The sequence below is a fragment of the Perca flavescens genome, chromosome 22 (assembly GCF_004354835.1).
Source record: "Perca flavescens isolate YP-PL-M2 chromosome 22, PFLA_1.0, whole genome shotgun sequence".
Classification (NCBI taxonomy): Eukaryota; Metazoa; Chordata; class Actinopteri; order Perciformes; family Percidae; genus Perca; species Perca flavescens.
Window position 1 is genome coordinate 16993552 of NC_041352.1, and position 20291 is coordinate 17013842.

At 39.9% G+C, this 20291-nt stretch overlaps 1 protein-coding gene across 3 annotated transcripts in view; it reads right to left on the reverse strand.

Moving 5' to 3' along the window:
• Positions 1 to 17037, reverse strand: part of dlgap1b (discs, large (Drosophila) homolog-associated protein 1b) — a 105488-nt gene extending 88451 nt beyond the window's left edge. For all 3 annotated transcript variants that reach the window (XM_028569217.1, XM_028569216.1, XM_028569218.1), the window contains exon 1: positions 16585 to 17037. The gene's annotated coding sequence lies outside the window, so the exon portion shown is untranslated. The remainder of the gene's footprint in view (positions 1 to 16584) is intronic.
• Positions 17038 to 20291: the final 3254 nt, after the last annotated feature.

Consider the following 20291-nt stretch of genomic DNA (forward strand, 5'->3'; position numbering starts at 1 on the left):
AATTTAAAGACTGCATTTGTAGAAGCCTGAAGTATCTTTCTATAATATCCCAACAACATACTTTTGATGTGTTTGACTGCACTTACATTTTGATGACTTAATTTCCAAGTCCTCTCTATACTATCCCCTCTGCACATGCCCAGTTGAGGAGTTGAGAGAGTTAAGAGAGTCAAGAGAAGTCAAGTGTAGGTAGTTGGCAGCAAGCGCAGTGGTTACATCATCGGCCAGGATCTACAGTAAGTGTCATTACCTTAGGTGAATCTGGTATAGTTAGGCCAGCAGCACCACACTGACAGCAATAAGTCACTCCACCCACTACAACTGCCTCCTGTAACGGCACGTTGATCTAAATCAGGCACAATACATGCCTGTACGCCAACTCACATGCATCCAGCACCATAAATACACATAAACACACAGCCCCGCAAGCATATGTGTACAGGATTACTATGAACACCGGCTTAAAACACATCCATGCATGCACAGAACAAAACTGAGCCATGCAAACACTTATGCAAACCATTAAATGTGAACATAAATGCTGACTAAATGTACTAAAACACAAAATGAAAAATGACCCTCAGCCATTCATAAATGTTAAATAGGGACACGGTTTTGTTCACTGAGTGGCTGCAAGTCAAACCAATGTGGTATAGTGAATAGCCATAATGGACACAAAAAATAAAGAAACGGCTGTGTAAAATGGAGTGGAGGCACAGAGACCATCAGTTACTGTATTTGAGGCAATCTAGCAAAATAAAAAGTCTTGGAACTGTACTACCTTAATGAGACAGCACAGATTACATTAACATCACCTTAGAGCTGGAAGACGTCACAGTACAGTATTAATGTTACCATGAGAGATGACTTGATGTAGTAACAACAATGCTTTTGTGGCAAAAACATGTCTACACTCTTTCCTATATTCAACACAGCAGTCAGTTAATCATTTTCATTGACGTTTGCTTTGGGGCAATCAGAGATGTTGACGCATCACTACGGTGTGGTCCGGTTTGTTTTGGGCCTGTGTATAAATCAATAGACACACATTGATTGTTAGCTATCTTATTACTCTAGCTCCATAGCTAGAGTAAGTTTTCACAGGTCATGGTAAAAACTGTTAGATATGGTTAATGTGTTGAAGAGTGCAATGCTTATGCTAAGACAATACAATGTAATAATCATTTAAAGACCTCACTGTCTGTGTAAATATTCATCTACTTTATTACATTTTTGTCTATCGTGAGTATAAAACTATCAGAAATAATGTTTGGCAATGAGCAAAAAGCTTAATTGGATGTCTAAATGCCTGGTGTAATTTTTTGCAGGGTTTGTTCCAATAATTTATTGCGTGGCTCGTGACCAAATGCAACATGTTTTTCATCAAACTGTGTAGTGATGATGCCTTAAAATTGTCTGGCATTTGGAAACAGGAGAGATTCCAAAAGTAATGCCAACATTTAAAATAACTGAAAGGCCTGAAGGAAATCTGCTATTTATCACAGCTGGGTGTAAATGCGACAAGTTAATTACAGCGTTTATCAAACTCAACTGCACATGAGCAGTGCTTCAAAATATCTTATAAAATAAGAATGATGAATCTTCACTTTTCATATCTTTTCTTTGACACATTTCCTCGCTTTACCTGTTCAGATCAGCCAAACATAAATGACTAATGGCTTAATGGTGCACATGGAGCAGAACCACTTTGTTTTCATTTAAGTGACTGCATAAATTACAACAATACAAGATATAATGACTCATGCTTCAGTACTTTTTGTTTTGTTCCAACCTTCGTATAAAAGCAAATGAGCAAGAGAATTGCGTTTGCTAGTTGACACTCCTCCCCACTACACAGGAACACACAAACTCCGCTTTTCCCATACCTCGACTCATACACACCAAAACCCATTATGACAGTGACTGCTTATCCCGCCGGCTGCCTCCTCGTCAACGTTGGCCCAAATTCCATCAGTTTATACAAATTACATGTGTGTATGTTTTTGAGCTTGTGTATGCATGGTTGTATTTTGTCAGTGCAGTATCTATTGCTCTGTGTATATCTATTGCTCTGTGTATATCTATTGCTCTGTGTACCGTATGTGCATTTGTGTATATCCGCATATTTCAGAGCTCACAAAAAAATTATTTATATTGTAAAATCTTCATATGATAAACAAAAATACTCCTGAACATAAACTTTCAGCGTGGATAAACTGAGAGGATTTGACAGGGTTTCATCACACTTAACAAATGCACTGTGGCTTTAGAGACACATCTCACGTGTCTGTCAACGCAGGACGTACATCTGTTGGGCCACTAAACTTCAACAGCAATATATGCTTATATGAATCTCTAGTGACAAGACTTATCTAACAGAGAGCATCCACATTATTTGACATGCAATGAGTAATCCCACAGTGCAGCAGCAAACCAAGGTATCGTGACTCGGTTGGACTTCAGCCATACTGAGGTACTGAGATACATGAGAAACATTTGCCTCCAAGCCTCTGAGTGGGCGGGCTAGTGGAAGTCTTTGATTGACAGCTGTGCCGGCACTGGCAAAATGTAAACAAACTTCTGCAGGCTTACAATCAGTGTTTTGTCAGCAGTGGTATTTAAGAAAAGGATCACAAAATTCAGCATCTAAACTGAAAAATGTACCGTCATACTGAAAGTTTTTAAGCTAATTGATGTAACTAGCTAATTAGTTTTGAATCCTGCAAACTTAGCAGTGTTCTTTTATACACTGATGTTTGTTTAGTAGTTCAATCAGCAAGCTAAGGTGCAACACCAAATTTATGTCCACGTTTGTAGGAGACATTAGCTAGAAAGCTAATATGGGATGTGATACAAAGTCTGTGGCTCTTTTCTTTTGTCATGTTGCCATCAGTTGTCTGGTCATTGTCAGCCAATACAAGAACAATGATGGTTTAATTTCTCTATCTACGTAGACAGATAAACTACAGCATTCTTATCTATATATATCCATGTGTTGTCAAGAAAACATAAATCCTTTTTTCCTCAACCTTCTGCTGTTGCTATGAAAGATTATGTAGGTGTCATATAAACACTACAATCTGAACCACTCCATAAAATGTATGATAATTATGGCCGATAAAGGCCGTGAGAAAAGTGTTTGTTGGCATTGTGGTATCAAGAAGATCTTTTCTCACTTAGCTTATTGGAGCCTGAGAAAATGCCCTGGCTTGTCACAGCTATCCAAAGCTATTGGCTAGTGATGACCCTGACTAAGCCATTTTCTGCTAGCTGTGCACTCCCCTCTCTCTCTCTGCCAGAACCGCCAAGGAGATTTGGGTGTCCTCACAGATGCCAGTATTTCATGCTTTCGACACGCAGGCTTTCACTGTCTGTCTGCCTGGCTGTATGGAAAGCATTTAGGGAGGAAAAAACCAAGCATCCTCTTCTCGGCAACTTGCTAATTACACTACAAAGGCTTGCTTGCTGTCCATAATGCATTAGATACATCCCATTCCAAAAAGTGACAATGGCATTAATTGATTTGGTTTCTGAACTCAAATTAGTAATTAAATAGGTGCCTGTTTGCATTTTCCACTTGTTCTTCTTTTTGATGTGGTAAATACGAAGACAAGACAAGAATTTCTGAGAGAGACCAGAACTTTTTAAAGTATAATGCGGGCCAGAGCTGTCTTATCCAGACTATAAAGTTCAATGAAACGCCAGTCTGAATGGAGTTAGGGAAGTAAATGAGATGGAAATGAATATTCAATTACAGTGGGGATGAAACATTTTGGAGTCCCCGGCTCCTCTATGTGTTGTCAGAGTGAATGGTTTGATCATCTTAGCTATGCAATGTTGGACAGCACCTACACAGGAGCTGATGGTGAACATCACACTTACTCAACCAACATCCTTTTAAACAAAAACTTCCAGCCAAGATACACTAGAGTCTACACTATACCCTTACATAATGAGGGTTATGAAACAATAAAAGGTTGTTGAATGAACATTTCAAATTGACGCTTCAGATAATATCTATGTACTACTGGAAAACTTCATTTTAGAATGTGTGATTAAATAATCAAATACAGTCTCTATTTTGGCATTCTTCTTTTGCACATATAAATGCAATAAAAATAATCAAACTTTTATACGGAGAGTTTGTGTAAGCGTTTACTCCAAATACCTTTCTGTTAATTTGTAAGGTGTCAAATGGAAATATGGAAATATCAGGTAATGCTAAATTAAGCTTGGTTCCTTTTGTAGGCTGCAAACTTGTGTTTGCTAAGCTTATCGCAGAAACTTGCTCCACAGATCTTTGCTGCACTGCTTCGTTCATTAATCTATAAACGTAAGCTCGCTTTTTAATCTGTGTGTGGGAACAGATGGAGTGCATTGATACAGATAAAAGAGCATTGTGATATGCATGAAACATGGGGTGCTGTCCGTGGTGCTGAAGTCATACTGCAAGCTGCAGGAACTCTCTCTCAGGGACATTCATTCATCTCTCTTTCTTGCTATGTCACACACACACACACACACGCACACGCACACACACACACGCACACACACACGCACACGCACACGCACACGCACACGCACACGCACACGCACCATCACTTAATTTCAGCCAAAAACATATTTTGATCTCCCTGCAAATCTGCTGTCCTGAATTCAATCCAAAACCACTTTTATTACGTATATCTAGATTATCTATACTAAAATGGCAAGTCCCTGAAAAGGCTCAGCGAGAATGCAGGCGTAAGTGGTGACCTGAAAAAGTAGTGACCAATAACAGGATGAGAACCCAGCTAATTCAACACTAGCCCCATCACTCAGCCCACAGGGCCAGACTGATGTCTGACCTCCAGCTGTCTGTCCATTTTGTGCTCAATTAGCAAAGAACTCTCTCTATCGCACATGTGCATAGATCTCAGCACTTGTGACCTTTTTGTTCCCCGCTAATTAAATTACTAATACATCTAGACACTAAACTCCTCTGTCACAAACGAGTGGGTGTGGAGGTCAAGAGAAGAGAAGAGCCAGAATGAAGACGACATCGATGGAGGGGTCTGCTGATTCATTCCCCTCCTGGCCCCTCTGCAGGTGGAAAATTGGGAGCAAAGCAAAATTCACTGTCACTCAGTTGCCAGGACAATCTGAGCTTGTAAAGAACCACAAGATGAATTTCAAAAAAAGCTACTCAAGCAAAAGTGCAGGTTTCACACTTTGAGTTTACAATTATAAAATACAACATGGTAAGTTTTGCCAAGGCCAGTCAGCAAAAGCAAAGTGCAAGATAGACTAAAATTTCCATTTTTCTTTTAAAAGAACAACGTAATTCAAAACAGTGTTCTAGTCAGCATTTTTTTCATTTCCCAAAAACAAAAGCAAAAAATTGAGGTGAACAATTTTGTCTTTTTCCTGTGGGGATCAAATGACTAACACTGAGCTACTGTGCATGATGCATGCACACCAAAATTACAGTGACTTATATACCGTGGACCATTATGTAGTTTGAGCCATTTTCAAGTCTGTATGAAAGTTGTTTTTTCATACTGTACAAAATGAAATGGAAGAAAATGGTCTCTATATACAAATACGCTCTAATACCTCTGACTATGCTAGCTGTATGACAAAACATGAAATAGAGGGGCAATCTAGATGATTGGTCATAAATAGGTCCTCTGTCCGTCACTGTCTATTCATTCAGGTTATTAGATTGAGAAGATGGTTTTCCCCCTCTCATCTTCTCTCTCCCTCCCACCTCTTCCATGCCTGCCACTTTGGCATTGGTTTTGGCTTTGTACCACAGTTTCAGCACCTCCCTCCTCTGCCTCCGCTCTCCCTTTTTTCTCTCCCTGCAGCCAAAACACAGCACGGTGATTTATGGCGTAACTTAAAATACCACACAATGATCTGCATTTATTTTACACTACTTTATTTACATGTTTTACAGACTTGTGTTCCGGGTCTCGTGTGAATCATAAAAAGAATGCTGATAACAGTCAGTTTGTTAGCTGTCTTCTGTAATCCGTAGACTTAATTTGACAAATGATTGTCTCTATAAACCAAGAGATAATCCAGGAATGAATGCAAACATGCCATTTGGTTTAGTTCCATTTGAATTATTGTTTCAGATGGATTATTACTCATGAAATGTGACAGATTGGGGAGCCTTGGATCCAGCTAACTGAATAAAGGTATATGATAATAAAGGTATATTGTGAAAAATAATGAAAGAATGTTTTTTTTCATGGATAAAACACTGGCAATATTGTACCAACAAGGCAAAAGGGCTAATCATGAATAATCCTACAAACTGTAAACTCAAAACTAACCCTCCATATGAAGGAGTTAAACCAAAACTGGCAACAATTTCAAGGCCCTGCTATCATAAATATACCAAGTTAATTTCCATATTTGGACCTTCTTTCACTTGTTTCTATGCAAAAACAACCCTGACTACCAGCACCAAGCATTCACACTGACACATACAGTCACCATCTGTCATGCTGTAACCTCCCCAAGCTCGCCTTCCCTGCCGGGACACATGCTCTGATTCCATAACATTGTTACCACCTCATTATGGTGGTTAGTAAGCGCCATAGCTAGATTTACCACTTTGTAATGGACTAGCAGTGCGGACTCATCTGCTTGACAGCCGTATTGATTCACTGCACCGTGACGGTTACACTGGCCAGTTAAGACTGCATGGTGGTAATGCTGACCTCCACCTGCTCTCGCGCTACTGCCGTCATTATGTCCATCTGCCTGTTCCCTGTCTGATTATATAGCAGGGACAGTTATGGCTCAACATTTAATTAAAATATGTCGTGATTTAAAAACATTTCTGCAGACAATGAAAGGCTGTCACTTACAACTCCACAGCTTTCGGAGTTGCACAGGCTTCAGTCTCCCAATACACACTGACTGATGTGTTTGCACACACAGCTCTATAGTTTCATACCACCTGGGAAAAAATATCATAGCAAAGTGTCTTGCCAGGGAACAACAACAAAACCAAAAGCCAGGATTTGAAGACCGAAAGGAGAAGTGAATTTGTGCCAAGCTGGCTCAGCAGAAGAATACTCTCAGATGATACACAGTGAGGAGATGATGCCCAAGTTGTCCTGTGCAGTTATTATATAAGCCAAATGTGCATTGTCTTTATACAATTTTAGGAGCTTACTGGAAGACCTGTGAAAGCAGTCTGTAATGGTTTCAGAGGAAGAAACATTATCCTATTGTCAAAGGGATTCCTTTGAATGCAGCCAGAAACATTTCAGCATGTGCAGCTGCTCTGCATGTTTATTTCACCCTACTGGGAAACCTCTCAGGGGGAGCGCCATCAAGAAGAAAAGAGCAGATATGGAGCTCAGTAAGAACTAAACTACTCATGCTGGCTGCAGTGAAGAAGCTACTAGAGGTTGAGACCCAATCAGATGAGTGAGGAATAGATTGAGTGTGTTGAAAACAGGCAAGAGAGGTTAACTAGCATTTTACTAGCCTAATGACCTTTTGGTTAGGAGATGACCAGTTGGTTTTTGGAGCAGATAATCCCTGGAAAGCTGGTTTTACTGACTGAACAAAAGGTCTCCTCCCCCACTCACACAAACAGTCAACACTACTGTGGCACATTCCTTTTTTCATATTACGGGGTTTGTTTTAATAGGTTTGTGGGAGTTCATGGCTATATACTGTACTGTATGTGCTGCACAAAGCAATGTATATTAACATTTATAAAGGTTGGTACAGAAGCTACATATCATATTTTTACTTAGTGATACAGAGACAAAGATGATAAAGTATCACTGCATAATTCATAATTTCACATTATGTACTGCATGTTCTTCCAAAGAGAGGTCTTTATATTAAAGATGACTGTGAGGTGACACAGTCCTTTAAACATAAACTCTTGTGTTCTGTGTGCGTATTCTGCACAGCACATTAGCCATTTCCTCCTTGTTCTCCGGCTCGCATTGCCTCCTCATTCATTGGGCCTTGCGCCTGATTTAGCCAGTGCCTTGGGCCTGCAGCAACTGGCGGTGGTATAGAGGGCCATGTAAATGTCACCGTCTCAGAGGCTGTGCTCTGCAGAGCGTGAAATGAAATCTGGCAGAGTTTTAAGGCCCTGCCTTTCCTCACATGGACATTCCACAGTACATGGGCCCTATATAAAACTCAAGTGCATGTTATGATTATATCTGGACTCCCCCCCCGCCTCATTTCTTTATCAATTATTTAAGTGTCAGGTCAAAAGTGTTGTAGTCTCCATGTGGGATTCAATTTTTTCCAAACACGATGAATACGTTATTAGTTCAAAAACAGATTATTATTGCCGTTATGGGAAATTGGATAGCTTTGCTAATCCAAACTAATCCTAAGGATCAGGTAACCATATCAAGATTATTGCATGTTGCACGTATTACACCACTCAAATGTCAATTACATGATTTATGTTTCTAAAAGAATAATGGTTGATACTCTCAGAACAGGAGGAGGTAGAAGAGCTGCAAGCACTGTACCTTGGCGCAGAAGGACGATGAGTAGTTCAACATTTCACTGCAGGAAAAGTTCCCTGTAGGGTTTCTTCTACTGGGAAAATTGGCAGTATGCTTGAGGGGCTCTCTCGCAATTAAAATCAAGAATACGAAGGGGCTATAAGCTTGAGCAGACGCCATTTTGGATCCAAAACAACGGTGTCAAACCTTGTTACACAGTCAGTTCTGCCTCAGACCATCTCTTGTTGGTTCTTATTGTCAAAGATGGGATCAAAGTAATTCCAAGTGCTGAGCATGTAACGCTGGAGGAAATTCCACCATTGATGTATCAGAATTCCTGCTCCAACATTCAGGCCACACAGGCTATCATTCAAACTATTACTGTCACTGAACTGACAGAGTGCTGTCAGCATGTAGATGAGATTAATAAAAACCACATATTATAGTCCATTTAAAAGTGATGAGATCAATTAAAGGCTGTCATCACAAAATATCTACCTTTTAGAATACCCATTGTTAAAATGACCCTCTCTTGTTTATCGTCTCTATTAATCTCTCAGCCAGGCACTTCAAGCCTGCCACTTGCAGACATTTACAAATAGGCTCTTCTATTCCATTTAGAGCTGTACCTTTTGCAGCTTATCTTGTGTAACGAGCTCTTAAATAAATCTCCTTGCTTTAAATAAACAGGAGCACTGCTCACAAAGGCTTTCCTTGATTTTGGGTCACACGCAGTGCTTAATTTGTAAAGTGGGAGGTCCCGGAGCGCAGAGGGGGGGTGGATCCGGCATCTCAAAACTGGGGTCGGAGGTAACGAAAAAAAAAAAAAAAAAAAAAAAAAAAAAAAGTCTCCACATTCTTGAACGGCAGAAACAATTTTTGCTTGTTTGGGATCCGACTGGCCAGCGTATTTGAACAAGTTAAGCTTTGTTGTCTTTTTGACATTTTTCTCCTGAGTGAAACGAGGCTAACAGCAATCTCAACCAGCACAAGTGAATGTGTCACTTGAAGCGCCTTCCCTCCCTCCGTCCCTCTCCCCCCTTACTCTGAAAATTCACCTCAAAAACGCACTGAACTTCAATGGGGAATAAAGACTAACAAGACAGATAACAACATTGAACACTACACAAACCGTAATTTTTTTTCTTCATTAAGGCGATTAATTTTTCATAGTGACACAGGAGGTGCCGGATCCAATAAATAAGGTTCCGGATCCAATGTTGGAGGTGCCGGAACATGTTCCGGAGTGTTACGGCTCAAATTAAGCCCTGGTTACACAACAGTCTGGAATCTCCAATGGCACATGACATGCTGATGCCAACAAATGTGTATACTATGGTTAAGGGAGAGGCTGTTTTAAAATATTTAATTAATTTATGTGACACCAATAAAAATGTATGGAATTCTGATGAGTTTCAATAAAACAATATATTGCAATATTGCATACTTCGTCATTCTTGAAACCTTGTATAAAATCTGGTCCTCTGGATCAGTAATGTGCGACAGCTTTGAGGAACCACACTTGCCTAAGAGCTTTAAAATGGCTGAATGTAACTGTGATCACACGCTCTCTCGCTGTATGACAGTACCCAGCGAATCAGAAAGGAGTCAATGCTAGGCAGATCTTCGTCATGCCCCTGATTCATCGTCATCCTCCTTTCCCCTGTCACAGGCACTGAGAGGCAGCCAGACCAGCTGCTGCAGGGCACTGCAGAAAGCTGTGGAGTGATGCTGGCAGGTCAAAAGAAGCCCACGCACTGCTCCACGAGGCCAATCCTCACCAAACTGACACTGTGAGCAACAAGCTGCTTCACAACAACAAAATAGGATATGAGGAAAATCTTGATGGAAACTGGAATAAATATTATAAAATTTATGGTTGCCATTTTTTTCTGCAAAAGCCATATCTGTATAGTATTTATTAGCCCCGGTACTTTACCAATGGCATATCAGAGCTGTATTAAGTTACTGCTATGGCGTGGCTTTATTTTAAAGCACACTGACCATGACAGTTCATCAAATATGCATCTACAAAACATGATAATTTTCATAATTTTGTGACAGCGGATCAGTTTTAAATATTGCAGAAAGTGATGGAACAAAACAGACCAGCATCTGGGTTGGATTGCAAAATCCCTCATCAGTGTCAGGGAACGGTGAAAATGTCACATTAATTTCTTATTACAGGATGTGACACCTGTGCTGTGTGGAGGTTAAATAGGTTGACGCCACACTGATTGTGGCCCATTCCTGTTCCACCCATCAACCCATCTAGGTGGCTAAGGTTTGATGGTCACTGTGACAATAACATGCCCTATAAAATAATGTATCTATCTAGACGCATCAGGAATGAGAAGACTTTTTAAAATGTTGGGATGATAACAGAAGCTATTATCCTGTCTAGACAATTGCCAGACCATAAAAAGTAATAAGTGTATATTTGTTCAATAGCAAGCATTTGATGTTATAACATTGTTTCATCTGGCTTTGTTTGAATGAAACAAAACTGCCTATTATTTGGGGAAAAAAACATAATACATGCAAAAACATTAAGATCTCAACATGGCATCATGACTTTGCGTAAACATACACGCCACTTTCCTAAAGCCAAATGGCGTGTTATCTGTACGCATTTTCAGCTATCCACGTGTATGTCTACGCTGTATACAGCAGATGTAAACATACCCACCACGTGGCATCGCCACATGGCGCGTTATCGCAAGAACGTGACGTACTATCGCAAGAACAATGTCACGCGTAAGTAAAAAAAACAAAAACAGGTTGGGTTTAGGAAAAGAACACAGGGAAAGGCTTTAGGAACACAAAAAAGCCACGAAAACACGGAAAATAATGACAAAAACACGCTTAGGAAAACAATAAACGGTTGGGTTTAGGAAAGAAGCATTGGGGAAGGCTTAAAAAAAAGAAACGGCTGAAAATCACCACACGTGGTCCCAGCACGATCCCAGCTCTCCTGGGTGAAAGTCCTGTTTTACCTATCCGCCACCCCAACCACCCTCCTTACGTGGTAGGCAAATTGCGTTGATAAACATGCTAAAAAGCGATTATGCGTCTTGATAACACGCCAAAATGGCATACGAATTGGCATGTCATACATACGCCACTTCATGAGATCAGTCTGAAGATCTTGTCAAAAATCCTCTCAAAAGAGGCATCAGCCCTCTCTCTCTCTCTCTCATCACTGTCAATCTAGTAGACAAGCCATCTAGACTTTCCTAAAGCTTCAGTCTCCATGCAAATTAGTCTCTCTGGCTTTACTGTGTATACATGGTAACAGACTGTGGTACAAAGAAATTAGCATAAACTCTGCCACTGGCTTTTCAGATCTTCAGATTAGGCAACAAAGGATGGTTGGTATTATAGGAGAAAGCCCTGTTTAGACATACGCATGATGTTTGTACAAAACATCAGCATATTGCCATTTCTTAGGCATGATGGCTTTATAATGGATATGTGCCTATTGTATATATGTGAAATGTTTCATAAAAACAAGAAATATGTCTACTTTCCACTCAGATGCAGCACCCTCACAACTGAGGCAATGAGGGGCTTCACTTAGCAGCAAGGAGCTGTTCACTTACAAAGAATATGAAACTGTAAATGACAAAAGGGAACATGAACCTTCTATAGCAAATAATTTCAACAGCATGACTGCTATTTGCCTTTTGATGATATTTCATAACCTGGTGAGGTTAGAAATAGAAGTGGAGGAACTTCATTACATTGCATATGGATATGTGTCTTAGTCAGATCCTTTGAGTCAAACAAGTCATATTACTGGATGTATTAAATAATGTTTTCCATAGGATTATGTGGGGCTTTACAAACTAAGCTATGCAATAAACCTGAAATAAAGAAAACAATAGTATGCAGTTTGCACAACAGATAAGTGGATGTTCAGGCAGCTGGAAGCAGGTAGATCTTCCCTCAAGTCTATTCTCTGTGTATGAGTGTGTTTGTTTGCATGTGTGTATATGCAGTGCATGTCTACATGCATGTCCATAGTCTACTACAATATATCAGTCTCTTTATGATGGGAAATAATGTCTATACTTAGATTGCTAGCAATGATGAGTATGAGGCTGCCTATAATCCATTGAGCCACTGATTCCACTATCAAACCACAAATCTCCTGCTCACAGACACCAACCAATTATGGTAGGTATCAGTTATGCAGGTGACCATACAACACACCACCATACTTCATAAAAACCATCCAGAGAGAGTTATCTCAGGAATGAGTTTGTCCCAGATGAGGTCAATAATTCTCCATTCAGGCCCTTGCCATCAGTGCAGAATATCAGAATATACAGTTATCAACAGGACTGTTTAAACAAGCCAGCCAGCTAGCAGAATGTTTGTGTTTAGAATGGCAACAATAAGGGGATGTGTGCACTCTCACCCCACACACAGGTTCAGTAGCAGTTGAAAATTGCTTTGCATTCAGCAGCTGATTCCAGCACAGAAAGGGATATGCATCTGTTCAGAGAGGGAGAGTGTGTACAGGCAGTCGTCCCCAGTGTCTGGCCGAAGGCCTCCCTGGTGGATTATGTTACCCAACAATGGCAGTGGCCTTTCACAGTCGGAGCATGCTCCAATAGCTGTAAGGCATACAAACATGCTTCTTTTCCTTCCCCTCGCTCTCCCACCAGAATTGACATTGTCCCCTGCCAAATGCGGGTCTACAGTATGTCTTTATATCAACAAATGAGTGAAAGGCAAATAAAAAGCAGACTATCACACCAAAGCATTTCAAAAGAGTGTGCGGTGGCATAAATGGCATCACACATGCAAAGGCACCCAGTGTCACTGCATGTCTGTGACGACAAAAAAGGTGAGCCGCTGTGGCTATTAGCATATTTTCTAATTTATAATGAAAGATGGACAAGACAGAAGGCTAGAGAGAACTGTGGAAAGATAATGCTAAGATAAGACTGTAAGTGATATGTGTGTAGAGAAACACACACACTATCAACACAGAGAGAAAGCCTGAGGCATAGACTGTAGTGACTCCTTGCAGGGAAGCTGTAATGGTAAAGATTGCTCTTCATCAGACATTCAATAGCTGTGACTTAAAAGATGCTGCACATACAGAATTCCCTCAGCAGAATACTGTATATACAGCAAAGTGACATCATCAGTAAGTGTAATTTACTTTGTCTCATGCTTCAGCTGTAGCACAATACAAGGGTAATGGTTTTGACCTCCAAATGAATTATAGTTGTCAATTAAGTGAATGGGGCAGCTAAATGAACATGTTATGGCGATTGCTGACATTTAAAAACCAGACGAGTAATTAAGAATAAATCCTGGGGAGCAGAAAGTGATTTTTTTTTCACCCTCAAACTCCTCAAAAAACAGAGTCTAAGAGGAGCAGGATTAGTCAATTCATTCGAGCGCTGAGTCTATTTTCATTCGGTGTGAGTAACAATCTGTCCTGGTACAGTGCGGCCTGTAGTCATCTTTTTGAAAAAATTAAATTGGCCTGCTGACGGCTCCCATACGACCAATCTCAGCAGCTAAATGCGGCGGAAATTGCGCAGGCTGAGATTACAGGACTAATGCAGGACTGCTTCTAAGGTCCCCTCTAGCAAAACTAGCAAGTCTTATCAGTGTGAGAGAGAAGCCTCGGAAACAGAAAATGTCCTGCTATCATAAGTGAACCACTGAAAAGCAACAAGACGTTGTGGGACCTGACGGGGTAGAACAGTGCATTGTAATTAAAATTCAACAAAGAAAAGAACACAGCCTGGAATGCAAATCAGTGAATACTGCTATAGCTGACTCATCATTGCTGTCATCCACAGCCATCATTACAACACAATTGTGACTTCTGGCCTTCCCTAATAAAACCTGAGGGAGACACGTTATGAGTAACAGCTATGTCATCACTGTGCATTTTAAAATCTTCTTTGCCGTCATAATCCCTTATTTTTATAGTGAAGCCTTAGGGTGTTAGAAAGCAATATTTGTGCCAATACTAGTCTTAGCATCCTTTTGGGCTGCTCAAATCTGATGGTCCTTTTATAAATTTCATTTTAATTTCAGGGTTCTGTGGCTTCAAAGACAAGCTCAAAACAGAACAGAAAACACAAAAACAAGGCCATTTGGACTGTCTGTCTGTGATGACACATTTACATCCAGACAGCATTACTTGCATAATTAAGGGTGTGAAAAATATACAGAGATTTTAAAATATTCAACCGCCCTCATCTCCCCTCGAAAGTATCCTTAATATTCCACAGGCAGCATGTGGAAAGCAAGTGGCCGAGGCAGTGTTTACAACAGCACAACACAGGCAGGAGCAGGATAAGCCCTCTTCTAATTCACACAGGAATAAAAAGACCTTTAAATTGGTGAATTATTATATTCTCATCATCTGTGAGGTGGCTAAGATATGAAAATGATATAGGGGGAAGTCACAACAGCTGATAACAGCATCAAGACAACAAAGAAGCTAATAAGGCACAGGCACAAGGTTGCAAGTTCAGCACTGAGTCCATAATGATTAGACACTCAAAGAGGAAAGGCAGCTAATGATCACTCCAACACTCCATGTCAACAGTCGTGTGAAGTCAAAGCAGTCAGTCATACGAGTGAGATGCAGAAGGGTCTCCAATGGGGGTGGGGGGGGGGGGGGGGGGGGTGGGAAGGGGAGCAGATGCTGGGGCCTTGTGTTTAACAAGGAATGCGTGCACAGTTTAAGGAATTGACACAGGCACCAAGGAAGATCAACAGATTGTGGGACTGTTCGCTGCTTCTATGAGATAAAAGAATGCGCTTGAGAAAAAATGTCTGCCTTGCAATGCCTTTCAAATGGTGTAGGCAAGAAAAAGAAGATAAAGAGAGAGGGGGAAGTCATTAAATATGGCTCTTATCCTGTAGCACATTACCTCGAGTCTATAGGATTTGTGTGGCTTGCAGCTTTCAGTCAATATTCCCATTTCTATATTATTTAAGTGCTTAATTCATAGTACAAATAGCTTCTTTACTTGATTGACCTCTTAGCCTTTATCCCTTCCGCTCGTCCTTGAATATCCCTCTACCTCTGCTGGAGTCAGAATAACAATTGTTTTTGTTGTTTTTTTTCAAATTGGCTCAGTGCCCCTCCACACACAACACTAATTACAGTTTATCCTAATGGTATATCATTTTCATCTACACCAAGAGCCATTAACACAGCTTTATTCTGGACGAACTTGTGCATTTTCATCAGACAAGTGATCCATTCATATTGCAGCTGGAGTTAGTGGAGAGAGTAATTTACAGATGTACTGTTGCTCGTTTATGCTACTACTTGTGATTTTAATGACTGGAATCCTACATTCAGTCTAGAGCGCTGTCTGTGCAAACCACATGCAACACCAAGCCAATTTCCAAGGAGACAGAGGGAGCTAGAATGAAACCGTAGTGCACAATGACATAGGAAAAAGGCATGGTACCCCAGAAACCCCTCACTGTAGTGTCTACAGCCTGCAAGGCTTCAGTCTATAATGAAAGGAAGATGTAAGCACCTCAAAGCTTTGGGCACATAGAGGGATATGATGCACATGTCCCGCTAGCCCTTACTGTATCCTCGTCCCACAAGTGATAGCAGTCTGTTCAGCGATTTCTTTTGCTTACAAGCTTAATCTTGCAAAAGCAGCAACATTCTGCATCCTATCCTCATATTAAAATGCCAAAGACGCAATTGCAGACGCGGTTTGATGATTGGATATTTTACACTATCCTCATTATCACTTACGGAAAGTGTTAAGGACGGCTGTCAACGTGCCATAATAGGGAAAATGCAGTTAAACAACTTTGTCAAAACGAATTGCCTAATTCCTTTCAGTGTCCAGGTTGATAAGAAAGTTGTGAACATGTAGGCGATTCAATCAACATAGTCCATCATGCACAATCTGACAACATCAAAAGAAGAAGCATGACGTTCAGGACTGCACATTCAAGAAAAAGTGGCTGACGAAACATGTTTTGATGAAAGAGATGCGTCTATTATAAGTGATGACAAGTGCAAACAAATTCTCAGTGCAGAATGAATGAAACGAGACAAACAATTTGCGCATTTGCCCCTTACCTTGACAACACAGACCGTCCGATAACCGCTTCGAGAGTAATCCTCTGAATTTCGCTGGAATTGCTGCTTTGCCTCAAGAATGTAACAAGTCGGGATTTATCATATAGGACGCCACTTGGATGGTAAGGTCCCATACACTGTAGTATCGTCCTGTATGGTTTCGTCTGTGGGCTGCAGAGGCATCACTGAACGTATGAAACAGCGCTTCACATGAATGGAGAGAGGGAAAGTACGACGTGGAGTCTCCAGTCTGGATTCTTCAGCGCTCCACTTGTCCAAGTTCGAAACACATTTTAGACAGTCTATAGCTAAAACTCAAACGTAGGCTAATAATAAGTGGCTACTAATTTATTACAATTACTGTCGTCGTCGTTGTTGTTGTTGTTGCGGATAATTTATTAGAAAAGAAGGGGGAAATTGTATCCTTTAGCCTAAAGCGAGGAGGACCCCCACGTGCAGTTAGGCCTATCACTAATTAACTCAAGTATGCTAGGTTGAGGCTAAAGGCTAATCTTAGGTTAGGTTATTTCCTACATGTTTCATAATTCAGCCCTCAAATCAATAACAAAATATATCAGTCACATGAAAATTGTTTAGGTAGGATATTTAATACTTCAAGTTACTAGCATTTTCCAGATATTTCAACCACACCTCATCCTCATGGCAAAATACATCTGCTGAAGAAGAAAGACCTGGAAAAGGCTAGTAAATGAACCTCAAGTTATGATTAATATATGTATATATATATATATATATATATATATATATATATATATATATATATATATATATATATACATATATATAGACCCATATATATGAAAATATTATTTCATGTTTTTTCTAAATATTTACTTATTTTTCTGTATTATTATTATTATTATTATTATTATTATTACACAATTTTTAAGCCAACATAGAACAGAATACCTCAAATGGCTCATACAGTTTTTAACATCTACAATTACATGAAGTTTTTTTTTCCAACAGCCATTTTAAGTGTTGAGTGTAGAGTTCATTTGTCTTCAGGTTAGGGCAAAGGTTCAAATTTAATTATCACATCTTGTAAGTAGGCTACAGAGTGTGAGATCCTTCAGTGCAGTTTTATCATCCAAATATCTCTCTCTCACACACACACACACACACACACACACACACACACACACACACACACACACACACACACACACACACACACACACACACAAAGAGACATTTGTGTAGCACAGTACACACATGCACATCACACAGACTTCTCCCATCACTCTCTGTCTCTCTTTAGCAGTGATACTGATGAATGACTGGAGGCTACTCTGCTGGGAGAGAGCAAGAAGCAGCAAACCAGCCTCTGCTATTTGCCTGCCAGGCAGCATAGATCTAATAACAAAGTTGCATACTTCAATGGCATAACCCTGGCAACAGCAGAAGCAGCAAAGATTGAACTTACTGTAGGCTACCGTGTTTATTAGTATAGACTTTGGGTGATCAGACTTTAAACAAATCAGTTATGCATTTAGAATAGTGGTTTGGATGTGACACTGCAAAAGGACATTTCTGCATTGAGATGTTATCATGGGATTTATTAAAGCCTGAAGTCTTTTCATCAACCAGCAATCAACAATTTATTGGTGGCAGCCAGTCAATAAAGGCATTCCCTGAAAGTGTCAGTGAATCAATATTCTCCCTGTGACAACCCAGAGAGAGACGTAGAGGGAGAGGGAAAAAAGGCATAGGTACAGTATAATGAATGGTCACACTTGCACTGTATGCAAATACGATTGATTTACTGTGTTGCTGGTGGAGCATATTGAAAGAAGGGTGGTGATCTGTATTTTTACAACTCACAGCAAACTGTGCTATTTTTGACAATGGTCTGTGTGTGTGTGTGTGTGTGTGTGTGTGTGTGTGTCTTTAAGGTTAGTTATATTCAAATTCAAGATTGTATTCTGTGTATGGTGTCTTTAAGGGAACTGCAGTGAATCCCTCAGGAGGCATGTGTGATCTTTTTTGCATCACAGCATCTTGCAAGTACACCCATGATGCTAGCCTACACATCTAAGTGTGTGAAATAGCTTATCAAAATTTGTCATGAGGCTGAGAAACACACTGATATGCTTGTTGAAAATATACAACATCCTCTGATCCCTAAGGCTTGTCTACAAAGCAATTCAACAGAATTTAAATTTAATTTGTTTATTTTAAAAATGTAACAAAAAACTATGCACTATACATTTGAAATCCATAAAAAAACAGCCGTTTTTGTTCACTATTTACACATCATATTGACTGTGACTGACTGTTACTGTATGCATTTCGTCACACTTAAAGATCCTGGCTGACACTAAATCCAGTCCATATTTTATGTCACTCCCTGGCTCAGCATGCAGCCATTTATCAATAATTCATACCAAAGGAGGTAGTTGCAAACATATGAAAGATGACACAGAGAGTGCAAAGTAACTGTTGGATTATTTTGTTGCCACAATTACCATTAAATCATACTTGAAAGTTTGCCAGAGCTTCAAACTGCTGAGCTCTCTTTCAAAGAACTCCAAGAAGAAGCCAGTATTTCCTTCTTGTTATCTATGCATTTCTACAAGTCAATGTCAGTACTAACAGAGTTTGCAGTGGGCTTTACATGTATTGACTCTGTCAAAAGAGTAATCTTGCAGTGTATAATTATACTGTAATTTATTTGATTAATCACATTTATGATGCTGGCAGATGAAGCCCAAGCCATTATAATGTAAATTATTAATCATTCTACATCATTATAAATTCTGCTGATGCTGCCATGGCAATGACAGCCTTGTAACAGGGAAAATCTTAATGAGTATGTTTTAAAGAATTATACCAAAACATCAAATAACACAAGAAATACTTTTTTTTTACATGTGGAGATGCATTTTGCATGTAGAATGTGATTAATACCATGAATCTGAATTGCATAATATCTCAAATGAAAACAAAATCATATATTTATGCAGTAGTATGCAGCAGATGTCACAGCTTCACCTTCCCATCTTTTCCTTAACTGCAACTCACCCCTATTCTTCTGCTGCTTCTCTCAGAACAATTTCAGACTTGAGAGATGAGCAGATCTCATCTACGAGGCGTGGCTGGATGAAATCAGTTCCACTGGATGGGAGACCGTAAGCACGTTCCCACCCAGCATTTTCGAATCGATGCTCATGGCCCACAGGGACGTCTGCAAACCTTTGATGTTCCCTTGAAGACTCTATCGCTTTTTTGACTTGATTTAATTCAGGGCTCTTTGTCTTGAAGCAAATTAATTCCAACCTGAAAAGTGACGTGTAAACATCAGTATCTCATTTGAACCTTGCAGTATGTATACACATTTGTAATGCAAAGAGCAGATGGTGTGAGCATGATGGCCTTAAGTTAAGGAACATCGAACATGTTGCGTTTTCTAATTGCCCAATTAATGTTGCACATCTTTTAGACCAAGAAAATCAGAACCCATTACATGGGCTCATGCACATATCTGAATCTTCTTAACTACAATATTTACACGAAAGAGCCAAGGTAATGTACAGAGCTGTACGATTTGCTTATATTCTGTAGGTACTCAACAACATATACTGTACGCTACTTATTTTGCCTTACTGTAGCCATCCAAACACTAGTAGAAGTACTAAGAATAGAAGTGGCATTGAACCTGAATAATTCAGACGCAGGGGGTGAAA